Raw genomic sequence first — 20893 nt, forward strand, 5'->3', positions numbered from 1 at the left:
GAAAACGCAGTTTTTATGTTACATTGTTGTTAGGCATGAATGCCCCCTCTGAAACGCTGCATCTCCACGGCTGAAATCTCAATCCCCCCCAAAATCACAGGGCAAACATCCACGACTTTTCTGGTCGTGGATTTTGCTGCCCGGGGAGGCAGAGCTTTGGGCTGTAGCTCTGCCTCCATGCGCGTCAATCTGCCAGCGGATCTTCGCTTCTCCCCCACCCCTCTCAGTGAAACAAGACTGAGAGGGACGGCGATCAGCGCAGATTGACGGAGTAGAGGCAGAGCTACTGCTCAAAGCTCTGCCTCTATGCGGAAGCACTGCCCAAATCTTCCTTCCCCCCCCCCCCCCGGGATTTTGGGGAGATTAACTGAGATTTCAGCCGCGGGGATGCAGCGTTTCAGAGGGGGCATTCATGCCTAACAACAATGTAACATAAAAACTGTGTTTCCTGGAGACTAAGAGGAACTCCAGTGAAAATAATGTAATAAAAAAAAATGTTTCATATGTGCAATAATTATGTATAAATGATTTAGTCAGTGTTTGCCATTGTAAATTATTTTAAATCCCTGATTTACATTCTGACATTTATTACATGGTTACATATTTTACTGTTGGCAGGTGATGTAGCTGCTGCATGCTTTTTGGGCAGTTGGAAACAGCTGTAAACAGCTATTTCCCACAATGCAACATGGTTCACAGACAGGAAACTGCCAGGAGTACGTACTCGAGAGTTTCTTGTGGGAGGGGTTTCACCATAATATCAGCCATACAGCGCCCCCTGATGGTCTGTTTGTGAAAGGAATAGATTTCTCATGTAAAAGGGGGTATCCGCTACTGATTGGGATAAAGTTCTTGGTCAGAGTTTCTCTTTAAGAGACTCTTTAGAGGACTTACGAGGCCAAAAAAATTTGATCATTACCTGTTTAATATTTGAATCCATAGGTGAGTTCCTCCGCCTGGGGGCAATAAAAAGAATACTTTTGCGGCGGAATAGAGCAGAGGGCGCGGAGGAACTCACCTATGGATTCAAATATTAAACAGGTAATGATCAAATTTTCGATTTTTGGCCTCGTAAGTCCTTTAAGCAATACCAGTTGCCTGGCTGCCCTGTTGATCCTCTGCCTCTAATACTTTTAGCCATAGACCCTGAACAAGCATGCAGCAGATCAGGTGTTTCTGACATTATTTTCAGAACTGACAAGATTAGCTGCATGCTTGTTTCTGGTGTGATTCAGACACTACTGCAGCCAAATAGACCAGCAGGGTTGCCAGGCAACTAGTATTGTTTTAAAAAGAAACCAATATGGCAGCCTACATATCACACTCCCCTCGGGTTCACTTTAGTTCTAGATAATTGTCCACAGTAGAAGATAGCTAGAGCCAGGCACCAGTGTAAATGCTTCAACACTTATCAACCTCCCTGGCGGTAAGCCCGTGTTGAGCTCGGGCTATGCCACGCAGGAGGATTTCTCAGGCCCTGCTGGGCCGATTTGCATAATTTTTGCAACACGCAGCTAGCACTTTGCTAGCTGCATGTGCACTCTGATCGCCGCCACTCTGCGCCGATTGTTGCGCCGCCCCCCCCCCCCCAAACCCCGTGCGCTGCCTGGCCAATTAGTGCCAGGCAGCGCTGAGGGGTAGATCGGGACTCCCAATGACGTCATCGCCGGAGGCGATCAAAGAGGGTGGGGGGATGCCGCTGCACAGCGGCTATCATGTAGCGAGCCCTGATTTAAAAAAAGAAAATAAAAAAAAACTGCTCTGCTGTCCCCTGACAGTTTTTAATAGACCGCCAGGGGGGTTAAAGGATACCCGAAGTGACGTGTGACATGAGATAGACATGTGTATGTACAGTGCCTAGTACACTAATAACTATGCTGTGTTCCTTTTTTTCTTTCTCTGCCTGAAAGAGTTAAATATCAGGTATGTAAGTGGCTGACTCAGTCCTGACTCAGACAGGAAGTGACTACAGTGTGACCCTCACTGATAAGAAATTCCAACTATAAAACTCTTTCCTAGCAGAAAATGGCTTCTGAGAGCAGGAAAGAGATACAAAGGGTCAATAGTTTATAGCTTTTAGCTCTGGCATACTTCAATGAATGTGTCATTGAGCAAAAACAATAAAACAATTACCGGTAAAACTTAAAAAGGACATTTAATAAAACTTTGGAATATCTTAAGTCATTTTTAGGAGAAGGAAGATAGATACAATCATTTATTTCACGAGTTTATTTTCGCTTCGGCTGTCCTTTAACCCGAAAAGTGCCCACAGTTACAGCAACAACAGGGAGTAAAGGGGTGGCCTAGCAGCCATTTTGCTGGTCCCCCGTTTTGTCAGAGGTAAAGATAATTGTCCTGCTTGAAATATACCTAGCACTGTTCAATCAATTAAAGGACAACTGACCTGAGAGGATATGGAAGCTGCCATATTTTATTTCTTTTTAAACAATACCAGTTACCTAGCATCCTGGTAATCTATTTGGCTGCAGTAGTGTCTGAATCAAACCAAAAACAAGCATGCAGCTAATCCAGTCAAACATCCATGCTTGTTCAGGGTCTATGGCTACAAGTATTAGAGGCAGAGGATCAGCAGAACAGCCAAGTAATGTGCATTGTTTAAGGCTTCTTGCACACCAAGACGTTGTGTTAGGTGCCACGTTAAGGTCGCATAACGTGCACCTAACACAACGTATGGTGCTGCAAGAGCCGACGGTAGAGTGAGCCGCGTTAGGCGGCTCGATTCCTATAAGGTCTCCCAGAGTGGCGCTGATTGGCCAGCGGGACCACGTGATGCGGAGCGAGACACTCCGCATCACGTGGTCCCGCCGGCCAATCAGCTGCCGCCAGTGCAGTGAATATTAAGTAGCCATGTGCGCGGCTACTGTAGCTGGCTCTCCCCGCCTCCTCTCCGCCCCCCACTGCGCATGTGCAAACAGTCTAACGCGGCTATAGCCGCTCCAACGCCGTAGCATGCTGCACTTTGCGGAGAACGTGCAGCATTACATGTAACGCAACGTGGGCTGTGTGAACAGCCCACTTGTGTTACATTGCTGTGCGTTGGGGGAGCGTTACAGGCGCACTAACGTGCGCCTGTAACGTCTTGGTGTGTAAGCAGCCTAAAAGGAAATAAATATGGCATCCTCCATATCCCACTTAGTTTGGACTGTACTGTAGATGGATTCTGAGATTGTAACAAATGCAATTGATAGAAAAAAATGACCAAATTAGAAAATGTACACTTATTGCAGTCTGCTGTGTTAAAAAAACAAACAAAACCAAAACAGGTGCCACACTATTATTTTACCTTTGGTAGTTTCTAAGCACTAACCTGAGTTAAAGAGAACCCGAGGCGGTTCCATGAGGGGCAGATAGGACACAGAGGCATGTTCTCTGCCTCATGACATGCCTTTGTTTCCCTTCCCACGCCCCTCTCTACCCCCCCTCCCCTCACCGCCGCGATATGCCCCCCCCCCGAGATTAGCGACAATATTTGTCGCTATCTCGGAGGTAAACATATGGGAGAGGGATTTCCTGTTTAACCACTTGAGGACCACAGTGGTAAACCCCCCTAAAGACCAGGCTATTTTTTTCAAAACTGGCCACTGCAGCTTTAAGGCCAAGCTGCAGGGCCGCACAACTCAGCACACAAGTGACCCCCCCCCTTTTTTCTCCCCACCAACACAGCTCACTATTGGTGGGGTCTGATCGCCCCCTTGTGTTTATTTTTTTTATTATAAATATTTCTGTTATTTTTTGAATATTTTTTACGGTTTCTGTTTTTTGTTTTCCTGGCAATCGGCTGTCATAGGCTTCTGCCTATGAGAGCCGATCACTCTCTTGTCCCCCAGGGGGACAGCAGTGTCACACGGCTGTCCCCAGTATAGCGATGCTGCTGATCGCAGCGCTGTACTATGTTAGACGGCGAAACCGTCGTCTTTACACAGTCTCCCTAGCAGCAATCGCCTCTCGGAGACTGAAGGCGGGGCGGAGCTCCGCCCCCCCGAGCAGGAGATGTGTGCGCAGCCTGCGTGCGATCTCCTGCAAACTGCAGCCCCAGGACTTGACACCAATTGGCGTTAGGCGGTCCTGGGGCTGCTGCCGTGGCCACGCCCATTGGCGTGGAGCGGTCTTAATGTAGTTAAAACACCCGCCAGGGTTTCCAGAGCTGCCATTGGACAGCTCTCTGGCCACGCCCCCTATCGCTCCATTGACTCCCTGCACGCTGTGAATGAGAGACAGTCTCCTATTCCAGCATTGTGACCCAGAGGTCATGAAAGCGAAAGTGGGCCAGAGCGGCCCACAGGAGGAGCGGGGAGCGGTGGCTTTTGAGGCTACATTATCCGCTCAGCCCCTTGGATCAGGTAGCCTACGTTTTTTGTTTTATTTTATGAGCCCATCTCAGGCTCTCTTTAAGCAGAATATTGTGCGAAAAGTTTTAGCACACGATGACTACAGCAATGTGCAATAAAGTACATGCAATGTATTACACTCTACTCACCGTGCATAAGACTTTATGCAGATTATTCTGTTTAGTGCAAACACTCCTAAGTCACGCAAACACACATTCAACTAGTTATGGCAGACCTTCCCAATGACTCGTAGGTAGTATAAAGGATGTTAGCTGGTAGAGTACCGCTACCAAGGAATTGCCTGAATGTACTGTGTTAGATGGTAGAGTACCGCTACCAAGGAATTGCCTGAAAGTACTGTGTTAGATGGTAGAGTACCGTTACCAAGGAATTGCCTGCATGTACAGTGTTAGATGGTAGAGAGCCGCTACGGACTGTGTTAGGTGGTAGAGTACCACTACCAAGGAATTGCCTGAATGCACCGTGTTAGATGGTAGAGTACCGTTACCAAGGATTTGCCTGCATGTACTGTGTTAGATGGTAGAGTACCGTTACCAAGGAATTGCTTGCATGTACAGTGTTAGATGGTAGAGAGCCGCTACGGACTGTGTTAGGTGGTAGAGTACCACTACCAAGGAATTGCCTGAATGCACCGTGTTAGATGGTAGAGTACCGTTACCAAGGATTTGCCTGCATGTACTGTGTTAGATGGTAGAGTACCGTTACCAAGGAATTGCCTGAATCTGAATGTACTGTGTTAGATGGTAGAGAGCTGCTACCAAGGAATTGCCTGAATGTACTGTGTTAGATGGTAGAGTACCCCTACCAAGGAATTACCTGAATGTACTGTGTTAGATGGTAGAGTACCGCTACCAAGGAATTGCCTAAATGTACTGTGTTAGATGGTAGAGTACCGCTACCAAGGAATTACCTGAATGTACCGTGTTAGATGGTAGAGTACCGTTACCAAGGAATTGCCTAAATGTACTGTGTTAGATGGTAGAGAGCTGCTACCAAGGAATTGCCTGAATGTACTGTGTTAGATGGTAGAGAGCTGCTACCAAGGAATTACCTGAATGTACTGTGTTAGATGGTAGAGTACCGCTACCAAGGAATTGCCTGCATGTACTGTGTTAGATGGTAGCGTACCGTTACCAAGGAATTGCCTGCATGTACTGTGTTAGATGGTAGAGTACCACTACCAAGGAATTACCTGAATGTACTGTGTTAGATGGTAGAGTACCGCTACCAAGGAATTGCCTGAATATACCGTGTTAGATGGTAGAGTACCGTTACCAAGAAAATGCCTGCATGTACTGTGTTAGATGGTAGAGTACCGCTACCAAGGAATTGCCTGAATGTACTGTGTTAGGTGGTAGAGTACCACTACCAAGGAATTACCTGAATGTACTTTGTTAGATGGTAGAGAGCTGCTACCAAGGAATTACCTGAATGTACTGTGTTAGATGGTAGAGTACCGCTACCAAGGAATTGCCTGAATGTACTGTGTTAGATGGTAGAGTACCGCTACTAAGGAATTGCCTGAATGGACTGTGTTAGATGGTAGAGAGCTGCTACCAAGGAATTGCCTGAATGTACTGTGTTAGATGGTAGAGAGCTGCTACCAAGGAATTACCTGAATGTACTGTGTTAGATGGTAGAGTACCGTTACCAAGGAATTACCTGAATGTACTGTGTTAGATGGTAGAGTACCGTTACCAAGGAATTGCCTGCATGTACTGTGTTAGATGGTAAAGTACTGCTACCAAGGAATTGCCTGAATATACTGTGTTAGATGGTAGAGAGCTGCTACCAAAGGAATTGCCTGCATGTACTGTGTTAGATAGTAGAGTACCGCTACCAAGGAGTTGCCGGGATGTATTGTGTTAGATGGTAGAGAGCTGCTACCAAGGAATTACCTGAATGTACTGTGTTAAATGGTAGAGAGCTGCTACCATGTACTGAATGTACCTGAATGTACTGTGTTAAATGGTAGAGAGCTGCTACCAAGGAATTGCCTCAATGTACAGTGTTAGATGGTAGAGAGCCGCTACCAAGGAATTGCCTGCATGTACTGTGTTAGATGGTAGAGTACCACTACCAAGGCATAACCTGAATGTACTGTGTTAGATGGTAGAGTACCGGTCCGCTACCAAGGAATTGCCTGAATGTACTGTGTGAGATGGTAGAGAGCTGCTAACAAGGAATTGCCTGAATGTACTGTGTTAGATGGTAGAGAGCTGCTACCAAGGAATTACCTGAATGTACTGTGTTAGATGGTAGAGTACCGCTACCAAGGAATTGCCTGCATGTACTGTGTGAGATGGTAGAGAGCTGCTAACAAGGAATTGCCTGAATGTACTGTGTTAGATGGTAGAGAGCCGCTACCAAGGAATTGCCTGAATGTACTGTGTTAGATGGTAAAGTACCGCTACCAAGGAATTGCCTGAATCTACTGTGTTAGATGGTAGAGAGCTGCTACCAAAGGAATTGCCTGCATGTACTGTGTTAGATAGTAGAGTACCGCTACCAAGGAGTTGCCTGAATGTATTGTGTTAGATGGTAGAGAGCTGCTACCAAGGAATTACCTGAATGCACTGTGTTAGATGGTAGAGTACCGTTACCAAGGAATTACCTGAATGTACTGTGTTAGATGGTAGAGTACCGTTACCAAGGAATTGCCTGCATGTACTGTGTTAGATGGTAAAGTACCGCTACCAAGGAATTGCCTGAATATACTGTGTTAGATGGTAGAGAGCTGCTACCAAAGGAATTGCCTGCATGTACTGTGTTAGATGGTAAAGTACCGCTACCAAGGAGTTGCCTGAATGTACTGTGTTAGATGGTAGAGAGCTGCTACCAAGGAATTACCTGAATGTACTGTGTTAAATGGTAGAGAGCTGCTACCAAGGAATTGCCTCAATGTACCGTGTTAGATGGTAGAGAGCCGCTACCAAGGAATTGCCTGCATGTACTGTGTTAAATGGTAGAGTACCACTACCAAGGCATTACCTGAATGTACTGTGCTAGATGGTAGAGTACCGGTCCGCTACCAAGGAATTGCCTGAATGTACTGTGTGAGATGGTAGAGAGCTGCTAACAAGGAATTGCCTGAATGTACTGTGTTAGATGGTAGAGAGCTGCTACCAAGGAATTGCCTGAATGTACTGTGTTAGATGGTAGAGTACCGCTACCAAGGAATTGCCTGAATGTACTGTGTTAGATGGTAGAGTACCGCTACCAAGGTATTACCTGAATATACTGTGTTAGATGGTAGAGAGCTGCTACCAAGGAATTGCCTGCATGTACTGTGTTAGATGGTAGAGTACCGCTACCATGGAATTGCCTGAATGTACTGTGTTATATGGTAGAGTACCGCTACCAAGGAATTGCCTGAATGTACTGTGTTAGATGGTAGAGTACCGCTACCAAGCTATTACCTGAATATACTGTGTTAGATGGTAGAGTACCGCTACCAAGGTATTGCCTGAATATACTGTGTTAGATGGTAGAGTACCGCTACCATGGAATTGCCTGAATGTACTGTGTTAGATGGTAGAGTACCGCTACCAAGGAATTGCCTGAATGTACTGTGTTAGATGGTCAAGAGCTGCTACCAAGGAATTGCCTGAATGTACTGTGTTAGATGGTAGAGGACCGCTACCAAGGAATTGCCTGAATTAAAGTGATCTTAAAGTGATTGCAATCAGGCAAATCGCAATCGCAGGACATGCAGCATTTTGGAAGTGTTTCCATTCTAATGTATAGAATAGGGACAGGGAAATCCCTCCTAAAATCGCTTGCAAAGCGCTACCACAAATCGCTAGCCATTGCGATAGCGCTTTGTAGTAGGTTCCAGGCCTCAATGTAGCATGGTAACCAGCAGAATATTCCTAGCAAGACCTCTCCCCAGTGCACTAGATTAGCTGGGAGAAGGGCTTCTATCTCATAACAACCTGAATGTATTATAGTACCTGTCAGGGTATCGCTAAAAAGAATCGCCTAAATGTACTATGTTGGCAAATAGAGCATCATCGCAGCAAAATAATGTATTGCTCCATCAATGGTATCAGAATGGCCTCAATTCACTAAGCTTATCTCCGGTCTTTAACCTCCTTGCCGTTCTAAAAAAATTCGTCAAGGAGGCAGCGCCGCACTTTTTTTTTTTTTTTTTTTTTTTTTAAATCATGTAGCGGCGAATCTGCGGCGAGCGGCGGCGATCGCGTACTACACGCAGCTAGCAAAGTGCTAGCTGCGTGTAGGAAAAAAAAATTATGCAAATCGGCCCAGCGGGGCCTGAGAAATCCTCCTGCACAGGTTACCCCGAACTGTGTTCGGGATAATCGGCAAGGAGGTTAACCTTCCTGGCGGTAGGGGTAAGCCGCGCAGGAGGTTTTCTCAGGCCCTACTGGGCCGATTTGAATAATTTTTTTTTTTTTTGCTGAACGCAGCTAGCACTTTGCTAGCTGCGTCAGCACTTCGATCGCCGCCGCCCCGCGCTCGATCGCCGCTATCCGCGTCACAAGACAGCCCCCCCCCCTAGACCCCTGCGCTGCCTGGCCTATCAGCGCCAGGCAGCGGCAAGGGGTGGATCGGGACTCCCTTAGACGTCACGACGTCCATGACGTCGGTGACGTCATCCCGCCCCGTCGCCGGGATTTCCTGATCACCTATCGCCGGAGGCGATCGGCGGGGCTGGGGGGATGCCGCTGAGCAGCGGCTATCATGTAGCGAGCCCTCGCTACATGATTTAAAAAAAAAAAAAAAAAAAACGGCTGCGCTGCCCCCTGGCGGTTTTTAATAGACCGCCAGGAGGGTTAATAACGTTTCTAGAGTTATCACCATGGTGACAAGGCATGTAGTATTCAGGAAACATTTTAGCTCAGGCAAGCCTAACATTAACTCTTCTGTCTTTAAATTAACTCTTCAATCCTTTAAATAACTCCAGAATTCTAAAGTTAAAGACAGGCTGTTAATTAACTGTGTGTGAAAATAGCTACAGAGGATGTAACTTAACTAAAAAGGAGGTAATTTAACTACAGAGGAGGTAACTTAGCTACAGAGGAGGTAACTTGGCTACAGAGGAGGTAACTTGGCTACAGAGGAGGTAACTTAAAGAATGAAGAGATAAGATAACTCTCTCACTTGCCTTATCTCCAGCATGATTTTATGTCGGTTATTTTAGGCTGGAGATGGAGCAAAGTATTGCTCCCCTGCTACAGTAATTTAATTTGATTTCCCCACTAGAGATCATGTTGCTAGTATTGAAATACCATAGACCCAGAACTGAGCCTCATCAGAAGCAGACATGCCGGTGTTGTGTCTGATTACGCTGCCTGTTGATTTGCGCTGCCCCGCATGTGCAGTAGGAGACTGTGCGGCCACATTTCCTATTGAATGATGCTGCTGGTGGTAAAATACTAAAAATCACCGCTCCCACACCTCTTATACTCCCCAAATTTTCAGGGTATGTCGGGAACCCCCAGCACGATCTCTATGCCAAATTGCAGCCCCCAAGACCCGCTGGTTCCCGAAATAGGTTTCTGTAATCTATCTCCTGAACCAGCCGGGCTCGGGGGCTGCAATTTGGCATACAGGTCGTTCGGGGGGTCCCCACCCTACCCTGAAAATTTGGGGAGTGTAAGAGGTGCGGAAGTGAAGATATTTAGTATTTTACCTCCAGCAGCATCCTTAACTTCACACTGAGCATGCGTGCTACTCAGTGTGGAAGGAAGCTTCCGGGAGGCACAATCAGACATTACACCGGTCAGAGCAGAGGGGGGCGCTGATCGTCGCTGGAACAGCAGGGAGGTGAGTGGATCCTCTTCTTTCCCCTCCCTGCCGCCGCCGCCTTCGTCAAAGTGATCAATACGATCCGCCGGCGATCGTAGTGATCACGTAATCAGCAGCCATACGCGATGGCTGCTGATCACTGAGGGGAGATGTCAGCTGTCATATGACAGCTTAATCTCCCCTCTCCGGTGTGCACGATCACATTATGACGGTTCGTTAGCGCAGACGTTGAATCAACGTCCAGTCAGGGCGGCAGCACCACCTGCTGGACGTAGATTCAACCGGCATTGGTCCCCAAAAGGTTAAAAGCCAGGATCTCAGCGGAAGCGGCAAAGAGGGGTCAAGGAGATCACAGTGACTCGATTGGTATGTTTTTTTTTACTGTACAAATCGGACAGTACAGATTCTATTTAACCTTAAAAAAGAAAAACCCTTTAAAGAAAAAAGCAAGTATTTAAAATCTGACAGAACCGACAGGTTTTGAACTAGTCTATCACCTCATGTAGGATTCTCAGGGTTTTATTTGTTTTGTTTTCTTTTAAATTTCCTGAACAGCAAACAGTAAGATATCAGCTTGCCACAGTTTACATTGGATTTTATAGCTAAATGGATCTGGTAATACGGATCCGATTTCTGCTTCACTGGATCCGTAAGGCTTCGTTCACACTGGCTAAAGGATCTGTGAAAATGGATCTGATCACCGGTCGATCGGATCCGTTTTCACTTCGATCCGTGCACCTGAGCGGGTGGGTGAGGAAGGGTTAACTAACCAGGCTTCTGTCTTCCTCCCTGCATCTCAGGTGGTGTCACATGACTACCACACTTCCTCCTTCAACCCGGAAGGAGGAAGTTTGGTAGTCACATGAAGCCACAATAGGGTAAGAGACGGAAGCCTGGTAAGAATCCCACCCTCCCGCTCTCACACTTGCGTCCCTGCAGACCCCCACCCCCAGTGGAGCCTCTCTACGTCCCCCCCACTCCCAGTGGATTACCCCCCCCCCCCCCAACTTTTCCAGTTAAAACATACTGTAGAGTTTGGGATATACTCGCCGTATAAGACTACCCCTCTTCCAACGCACACCAAATAAAAATTAAAAAAAACAACATATACTGGTGCTATGTATGAACAGATACTGGTGCTGTACTGTTTGTGGTACCCAGTATATAACGGTATATAGGTGATTGACCGGTTGGATTGGACAGCTCTCCCTCTTTCAGTGGATTGGTCAGCTCTCCCTGTCTCCCTGTTTATCAGAGCGGTATGGAATAATGGATCGCGCTGTGCCCATAAAACACGCCTCTTTCACCCTTCTGGCCCCGCCCTTGTATCCTATTTACCTCCTCAGCCTCTCAGATCTCCCACATGTGCGCCTGCGCCGTGTAATGATCGGTGTCAGCAATAACAGATATCTGGTTATTAGGTGATCTGCAGTATCACCAATAACCCAGACACTATACCTGATTATGTGGTGATCTGCAGAATCGCCAATAATACAAGTATAGCAGGCAACAGAAGTGATAGCTAATAGCAATGTATAGTGATTGGTGCAACAACAGTAGTACTGATAGGTTTAGCTATACCTCACCAGAGGTGCTGGGGGGTAGTAACAGTACAGAGCCCCTCACCAGAGTCAAGGGCCCTCTGGTGAGAGTAGAGTGGTCAGACTAACCGAGTTGGCAACAGACAGGCAGATGCAGTACAAAATCGGAAGGCAGAGACAAGAAGGTTAAACAGGCAGAGTCGGCAGCAAGATCAGATGGACAGAAGTACAGAATCACTGAGCGGAAGAGTAGTCAGAACGAGCCAGAGACATACACAGATAATATACAGTCTTTCAAGTTAGATAAATAAGCTATCAAAGTCTGAGCGCTAACACGAAGTATTCACAACAGCTGAATCCTCCGGGCTTAAGAGCCCGAGGAGACCCTGAGGCACTCCCCCCCTGCGCTCGGCCAATCAGCGGCGGCGGCGCATGGAGTGACGTCAGCCGACGCCTCTTTGCCGCATAAAGGTCGTGACGGTGCACGCGTCACTACAACCTTATGGGCAGCAGACAAACCCGTCCTCGGCGTGCTAGACGCCCGAGGTACGGGTGATTGGCCAGGAGAGGAGACGGAGGCAGCTGCGGTGACGGCGCTGTTCGCCGCAGCTGCCCCGCTATCTGTTACACGCCGCTTCACTACAGTCCTCAGCAACAAGATCTGAGAGGCGGTAACAGGATAGGGCGTATCACCTGGCGTATAAGACGACCCCTGACCTTTCAGAAGATTTTCAAAGTTTAAAAGTAGTCTTTTTCGCCAGAATATACATTAAAAACTGATGGAATCCGTAATAAAGTGCAATGCAATTGCCATGCAACCGGATTTTTCATGCCCTTTAGCTCCTTTACAATGTATAGCAATTACTTGGCGCTATGTGAATTTTTTTTTTTTATTATTATTATTTTTCCATGATCGGCAATTCTAAATATTTTCCCACCCATTTTCTTTTCTCCCACCGAAAAACGCAAACCAACCACAATTTCACCATACACCTGCAACCGCAATAGTGGGAAAAAGAGAGATTGGCAATTGCGTGTTTTGCGTGGTCTCTGTTCAGTTCCAGTGGCTCTGCTGCAGTTTTGAAATGCTTGAAATAAAAAAAATAAAGTGACAAGTCATGGAGATGAGGTGCTAGGACATTGTATGCACATTGGCAATTTAATGAGCACATTTGCATTGAGTGAATGCTTGTTTTTTTGTGATTAAAGCCCGCAAATCAGCCCTGTAAGCAAGCGATGCCTCTGAGGGATTATTGCCTGTGGACTGCTGTGTATTTCCCCATCACACCCTGGGAGAGGGTCTCCCATAAGGGAGGGTTTCTCAGACACAGCCTTGACACACAAAGGAAACTGTAGGGGGGGAGGGATGGAGCCTCTTGGAAGAGAGAGGCTGCTGCTGCTGATCCTGTCTCTATGGCAACCGGTCGCAGAAGCGTGAACGCGCAGCACCGGGAGGGTGTGGTCTGCGTCACGTCCCGGGCTAGGCCAGCCCCAGTGAGGGGGACGAGCTTCCAGGGCCTGTGCAAAGTCCGAGAGGTGCGCGGGCACGTGTAGTCTCCGCCTCCCGCCGTTCACGTTGGGTAAGTGAGTGTACCTTATAGCAGGCTTTGCTTAGTCACCTCTAGTGTAAATGGAGGCAGGCAGCAGGTATGTAGTGGCAGCAGGATGAGGAGCACAGAGGGAATGGCGCAGTGTGCACAGCTTCACCAGGACAGGAAAGGTCATAGCCGGATTATATCATTCTATAGGGACAGGCTGGACGTTGATGTGCAGATGGTGTGGGGCATCATTGTTGGCACTGAAGAGCTGGCATTGATTCTGCACAGAGGCATATTCTTCAGGTGACTGATCTGTATAGTCTATATATACTGTGTTGCTGGACATGTGCTGGGGGAAGGAGAGAGTATTACTGCTGCTACCTGCAGGTGCACAAGTCACATCAATGCAATTTCAGCTTTCACCTCTTGTCAACTGCAAACACAGCATCCCCAACTGTCAGCAATACACACCTAGCTGTCATCACAGGCCCAGCTCTGTACCCAGCTGTCACCATTGCACACCTAAATGGTCATCACAGGCACAGCTTTGTACCCAGCTGTCACCATTGCACACCCAACTGTCATCATTGCACACCCAACTGTCATCATTGCACACCTAGATGTCACCGCACAGGCCCAGCTCTGTACCCAGCTGTCACCATTGCACACCCAACTGTCATAATTTCACACCTAACTTGTCATCACAGGCCCAGCTCTGTACCCAGCTGTCACCATTGCTCACCTAGCTGTCATCACATGCCTAGCTCTTCCCCAGCTGTCACCATTGCACACCTAGCTGTCATCACAAGCCCAGCTATGTACCCAGCTGTCACCATTGCACACCCAACTGTCATCATTGCACACCTAGCTGTCATCACACGCCCAGCTCTGTACCCAGCTGTCAAAATTGCACACCTAACCTGTCATCACAAGTCCAGCTCTGCATCCAGCAACTGTCACCATTGCACACCTAACCTGTCATCACTAGAGATGGGAAGTCTGGATCTTTTCAATGATTCGGATGATTCGAATCTTTGATCCGAATCTCGAATCATTTTACTAGGGAAGCATTCGGGGGTGAAATGACCAGCAGGACAGGACTTTCCCTGCAGTGGACAGATAAGGGAAGGGGGGTGGACAGACAGAGAAGGGGGGATGGTGGACAGAGAAGGGAGGAGGTGGACGAAGAGTGGTGAGCAGAGAGCAGAAATGTTTTTTTGCACACATTTCCCACATGTTGCAATCATATGCTTTAAATATATTTCACCTATATGTTCATCTGTATACTTTGCAAACGTCTCACAGTGAAAGAAAGCATTCCCCATCCAATGTGTCCTTTTCTCACCTCCAACCCTAATCATAAGGATCATATTGCACTTAAATCACAGTGCCTGCCCTGTCATTCCAGCCCAGCACGCTGTCTGCAAAGTTACTGAGCTGTGCTTCTGAGCCAAACGTTTCCCATTTGTTCACTTCGCACAACTACTGAACAGACAGCCTAAAATGAGCAGCACATTACAGCCAGTACATGTGCTCTACACATATCTGGCAGTGGCACCCATGTCCCCTCTCCCACCTACCTGTCCCTGCAAGGCTGGCTCCCCTCCAACTGAGCGATCCATCTCTGCTCTGCTTCCAGGACCCCCCTGCCCGCTGAGAGGGGGGGCATGCCGCTCCTGGCTCCACCCCCTTTGTGAACCAAATCGTTCTTTTTGATGATTCGGATGATTCAACTCACGGAAAAGATTTTGATCAACGATCCGAATCGTTCATGATCCGGACAACACTAGTCATCACAAATCCAGCTCTGTACCCAGCTGTCACCATTGCACACCCAACTGTCATCATTGCACACCTAACTTATCACAGGCCCATCTCTGTACCCAGCTGTCCTCATTGCACACCCAGCTGTCACCATTGTACACCCAACTGTCATCATTGCACACCTTGCTGCCATCACACGCCTATCTCTGTACCCAGCTGTCACCATTGCACACCCAGCTGTCATCATTGCACACCTAACTTGTTATCACAGGCCCATCTCTGTACCCAACTGTCATCATTGCACACCTAACTTGTTATCACAGGCCCATCTCTGTAACCAGCTGTCCTCATTGCACACCCAGCTGTCACCATTGTACACCCATGTGTCATCATTATTATTATTATTTATTGTATTTATAAAGCGCCAACATATTACGCAGCGCTGGACATTAATTTAGGTTACAGACAATATTTAGGGGTGACAAACAGCAATATGATAATACAGGAATATAAGAAAACCAGATCACACAGCACAGTATGAGTACAAGGTAATGCTTAGTCAGTCACTGGATGGGAGCATGGAGATTAGGCAAGTTAGGTTCACTCAAATGCATAGCATGGGTGCACATTAATGGAGGTGCATGATCAGGTAGGACACAAAAGGAGGAGGACCCTGCCCAAAGGCTTACAATCTAGAGGGAGAGGTAGGGACACGAGAGGTAGGGGACCAGAGTTCAGCGGTGGGTTTAGAGCAATTGTGAGGGGTGGTAGGCCAGAGTGAAAAGGTGAGTTTTGAGGGCCTTCTTGAAGGTGTTGAAGGAGGGGGCTGCCCTAATGGGTGGAGGTAGGGAGTTGCATAGTGTTGGAGCTGCTCTTGAGAAGTCTTGGAGGCGTGCATGGGACTGGGTGCTGCGGGGGATAGTCAGGCGAAGTTCATTGGAGGAGCGGAGTGAGCGGCTTGGTGTGTATCTCTGAGTAAGATCAGAAATGTTGGTTGGACAGGTTTTGTGAACGGATTTGTAGGTCAGACACAATATCTTGAATCTGATCTTGGACTGGATAGGAAGCCAGTGGAGGGATTCACGGAGGGGAGCCGCCCTGGTGGAGCGATGGGAGGAGGGGATAATTCTGGCTGCCGCATTCATGATGGACTGCAGTGGGGCTATTTGGGTCATAGGGAGACCAGACAGAAGGGCATTGCAGTAGTCAAGGCGGGAAATAATGAGGGCATGGATGAGGAGTTTGGTGGTGGCAGAGGTCAGGAAAGTTTGCACAATCAAAGACACCCTTCGTGTGTGTGCTATCAGCATGCACCCCACACCGCTGATACATATAGCGCTCACCAGATTGATTGGCTGACCGTCTATAGACCAGCAACTGCGTTTAGGGTGTTGTACATCAGAAGATTTCCACCAAATCAGCTATCTCCTTAAGAACTCAAAAGAAAGGTTTCCATAGCATAATACCGTTTATTTTAAAAAGATAAAACACAAGATTGCACTCACAAGTATAAATTAGATATGCGCATATCGTATATGGACGTCCTCATCCGCTCTCTCTCGTCTGCGTCTCCACTGCGCCAGTGGAGACGCAGACGAGAGAGAGCGGATGAGGACGTCCATATACGATATGCGCATATCTAATTTATACTTGTGAGTGCAATCTTGTGTTTTATCTTTTTAAAATAAACGGTATTATGCTATGGAAACCTTTCTTTTGAGTTCTTAAAGAGATACTGTAGGGGGGTCGGGGGAAAATGAGTTGAACTGACCCAAGGCTTCTAATGGTCCCCCACAGACATCCTGTGTTGGCGCAGCCACTCACCGATGCTCCGGCCCCGCCTCCAGTTCACTTCTGGAATTTCTGACTTTAAAGTCAGAAAACCACTGCGCCTGCGTTGCCGTGTCCTCGCTCCCGCTGATGTCACCAGGAGTGTACTGCGCAGACACAGACCATACTGGGCCTGCGCTGTGCGCTCTTGGTGACATCAGCGGGATCGAGGACACGGCAACGCAGGCGCAGTGGTTTTCTGACTTTAAAGTCAGAAATTCCAGAAGTGAACTGGAGGCGGGGCCGGAGCATCGGTGAGTGGCTGCGCGGGCACAGGATGTCTGCGGGGGACCATTAGAAGCCCCGGGTAAGTTCAGCTCATTTTCCCCCGACCCCCCCTACAGTATCCCTTTAAGGAGATAGCTGATTTGGTGGAAATCTTCTGATGTACAACACCCTAAACGCAGTTGCTGGTCTATAGACGGTCAGCCAATCAATCTGGTGAGCGCTATATGTATCAGCGGTGTGGGGTGCATGCTGATAGCACACACACGAAGGGTGTCTTTGATTGTGCAAACATCACTGGTGGAGGAAGTTGTTTTTAAAGTCGGTTTTAAGCAGGATTACGCTATGCCTTTTCCCCTTGTTTGTTTGAGACATATATAGGGGGAAGTTGCCAAGGAAAACTGCTGTGTGAATAAGTAATGGAGCGCGTTTGCTGATATCTACATATGTCAGCCTCTGGACATCGGTGAGAGTAAATTATTGTACAGTGGTCCTGAGTTATGCAAATGGGATGTGGAATGAAGGATTTATACAACTGAATTGATATATGTGAATCCGGGACTGTGCAGGATTAATCTAGATACTGGATCTGAACAATAGAGGACATTGATGTGATAGGATCATTGACATTTAACTAATACCTATACTATTAAGTAGGGACGGTCACTAAACCTTAATTGCCATATTGCAGAAGCTGTATATAATCTGTGTCACAGAGTAGGAGCGCTGTACGCATACACAAAGATTGTCCTTTAGGGAGGTGATACCCCCCAGCGTACGTAGCGATCTGCCAGGGTGGAGTTGGTACATTTACTTAAAATTTGGCCATATAGTTTGAGTGCAAAGAGGAGCGCCTATACCACATAGTAAACTATTTGAGAGGTCAGGAAAGGGCAAATCTTACAGATGTTACGAAAGTGGAAGTTGCAGGACTTTGTGAGGTTTTGGATGTGGGGAGTGAAGGAGAGTGCGGAGTCCAGGGTGACACCCAGACAGCAGGCTTGAGAGGTAGGGCGAATAGAAGTGTGGTTAACAGTGACCTGCACATCTGGGAGGTCCAGGGATGACCGGGGTGGGAAGATCATAAATTCCGTTTTGTCTAGATTTAGTTTCAGGAACCTAGCGGACATCCAGGATGAGATGGCTGATAGGCAGGAGGAGACCTTGTCCATGGTAGTGGTGTATATGTCAGGGGTGTGGAGGTAGATTTGGGTGCACACCTTGCTGCCATCACACGCCCAGCTCTGTCCCCTGCTGTCACCATTGCACACCTAGCTGTCATCACAGGCCCAGCTGTCACCATTGCACACCCAACTGTCATCATTGCACACCTAGCTGTCATCATACACCCAGGTTTGTACCCAGCTGTCGCCATTGCACATCCAACTGTCATTATTGCACTCCTAGCTGTCATCACACGCCCAGCTCTGTATCCAGCTGTCACCATGGCACACCCAACTGTCATCATTGCACACCTAACTTGTTATCACAGGCCCAGCTCTATACCCAGCTGTCATCATTGCACACCTAGCTGTCACCATTGGACACCTAACCTGTCATCACAGGCCCAGCTCTGTATTTAGCTGTCACCATTGCACACCAAACTGTCATCATTGCACACCCAACTTATCACAGGCCCATCTCTGTACCCAGCTGTCACCATTGCACCACAGCTGTCATCACAGGCCCAGCTCTGTACCCAGCTGTTACCATTGCACCCCAGCTGTCATCACAGGCCCAGCTCTGTACCCAGCTGTCACCATTGGACACCCAACTGTCATCATTGCACACCTAGATGTCACCACATGCCCATCTCTGTACCCAGCTGTCACCATTGCACCCCAGCTTGTCATCACAGGCCCAGCTCTGTACCCATCTGTCACCATTGCACCCCAGCTTGTCATCACAGGCACAGCTCTGTACCCAGCTGTCACCATTGCACCCCAGCTGTCATCACAGGCCCAGCTCTGTACCAAGCTGTCACCATTGCAAACCCAACTGTCATCATTGGACACCTAGATGTCACCACATGCCCATCTCTGTACCCAGCTGTCACCATTGCACCCCAGCTGTCATCACAGGCCCAGCTGTCACCATTGCACACCCAACTGTCATCATTGCACACCTAGATGTCACCACATGCCCATCTCTGTACCCACCATTGCACCCCAGCTTGTCATCACAGGCACAGCTCTGTACCCAGCTGTCACCATTGCAGCCCAGCTGTCATCACAGGCCCAGCTCTGTACCGAGCTGTCACCATTGCAAACCCAACTGTCATCATTGCACACCTAGATGTCACCACATGCCCATCTCTGTACCCAGCTGTCACCATTGCACACCCCAACTTTTCTCATTGTACCCAACTTTCATATTTGCAAACCAAGTTGTCATCACGCGCCCAGCTCTGTACCCAGCTGTCACCATTGCACACCCAAATAATGATCAATGCAGCAGTGCTCAGAGTTGAGCTCTCTCGGTACTGCACTCCTTGCACACCAAGCTATGATCACATTCTGTTGCCGATTTCGGTTTCATTATTGCAGCCTCAGCGTCCAGCTGCCCTCATTGATATGTAACATGTGTAGTAGCAGCTATGAGCAGCAGAATGCCTGCATCGCCCGTCATTGCACACCTAGCTCCCCGCAGCCCCGATTGCAAAAGTTTAGCGATAGCGATTTGCCAATCCAGCATAACCGTTATAGAAGCTTCTGGCTGGTAATGTGCACGGTGGCAGCGCAGCGTGCCTTGCGGAGGGGGCAGAGCGCGTGCCATGTGCGCCGTGCACGAGCATTGCTGACTGATCTCTCCTCGCGCAGGTATCCGCCTGGCTGCGCCTCTTCCCGCCCCCTGGCCAGTGACAGCCGCCCCCTCCCCTCTTCACCACGTGACCCGGCTCTCCTGACAGCTCCCCAGCGCGTTCTCGCCGCTCGCTCCCGCCTCCCCCCTGCTCCTCCGGCTCTGCGGACCAAGGAGACACCGGACTGCACCGGCAAGGTACTGGGCAAGCATGCCTCTCTCTCTGGGGCTGGTGTAGGAAGAAAGGGGTGGTGTGATGCTGGGCTGGTCTGTGTGCCTGCAGCCTGTACAGCATGCATGCCTGTCTGCATCTTCTGCATGCAGGGTGGTGTGATGCTGGGCAGAGCAGATGCCAGTCTGTATGTCTGCAGCTTGTACCCTATCTGCATCTTCTGCATGCAGGGTGAGGGGTACAGCCACCTGATCATATAGCTGACCTGCAGCCTGTATCCTATCTGCATCTTCTGCATGCAGGGTGAGGGGTACAGCCACCTGATCATATAGCTGACCTGCAGCCTGTACCCTATCTGCATCTTCTGCATGCAGGGTGAGGGGTACAGCCACCTGATCATATGCATCATATATATAGCTGACCTGCAGCCTGTACAGCATGCCTGTCTGCATCTTCTGCATGCAGGGTGAGGGGTACAGCCACCTGATCATATGCATCATATATATATAGCTGACCTGCAGCCTGTACAGCATGCCTGTCTGCATCTTCTGCATGCAGGGTGAGGGGTACAGCCACCTGATCATATAGCTGACCTGCAGCCTGTACACTACAGCATGCCTGTCTGCATCTTCTGCATGCAGGGTGAGGGGTACAGCCACCTGATCCTATGCATCATATAGCAGACCTTCATTTACATCACATCTCAGTGTGCCAGATTATATATTGCACACTATATTGCCAATATAATAAGCATATTGACCATCCACATGGGTAAGAGTAGCTAGGAGCATCTGCTCCATGTCTTCAACTGAGAGGTGTATAGAATATGTGTGTGTGTGTGATATATAGATATATTTATGCATATTGCCACAGTCTGCAATA

General features: G+C 48.3%; 1 protein-coding gene across 10 annotated transcripts in view; it reads left to right on the forward strand.

Annotated features, from left to right (window-relative positions):
- The window catches only part of MAPT (microtubule associated protein tau), a 222976-nt gene that overhangs the window by 37030 nt on the left and 165053 nt on the right, over positions 1–20893 (forward strand). The window contains exon 1 of one of the 10 annotated variants that reach the window (XM_068263573.1): positions 13145–13263. The exons of 6 other annotated variants lie outside the window; for them this stretch is intronic. The gene's annotated coding sequence lies outside the window, so the exon portion shown is untranslated. Of the gene's footprint in view, positions 1–13144; positions 13264–13298; positions 13331–13360; positions 13525–19928; positions 20038–20893 lie in introns of those variants that run through there. 3 more of the 10 variants (XM_068263578.1, XM_068263576.1, XM_068263572.1) reach the window with 3 other exon arrangements.

This window comes from Hyperolius riggenbachi, chromosome 12, assembly GCF_040937935.1.
Source record: "Hyperolius riggenbachi isolate aHypRig1 chromosome 12, aHypRig1.pri, whole genome shotgun sequence".
Classification (NCBI taxonomy): domain Eukaryota; kingdom Metazoa; phylum Chordata; class Amphibia; order Anura; family Hyperoliidae; genus Hyperolius; species Hyperolius riggenbachi.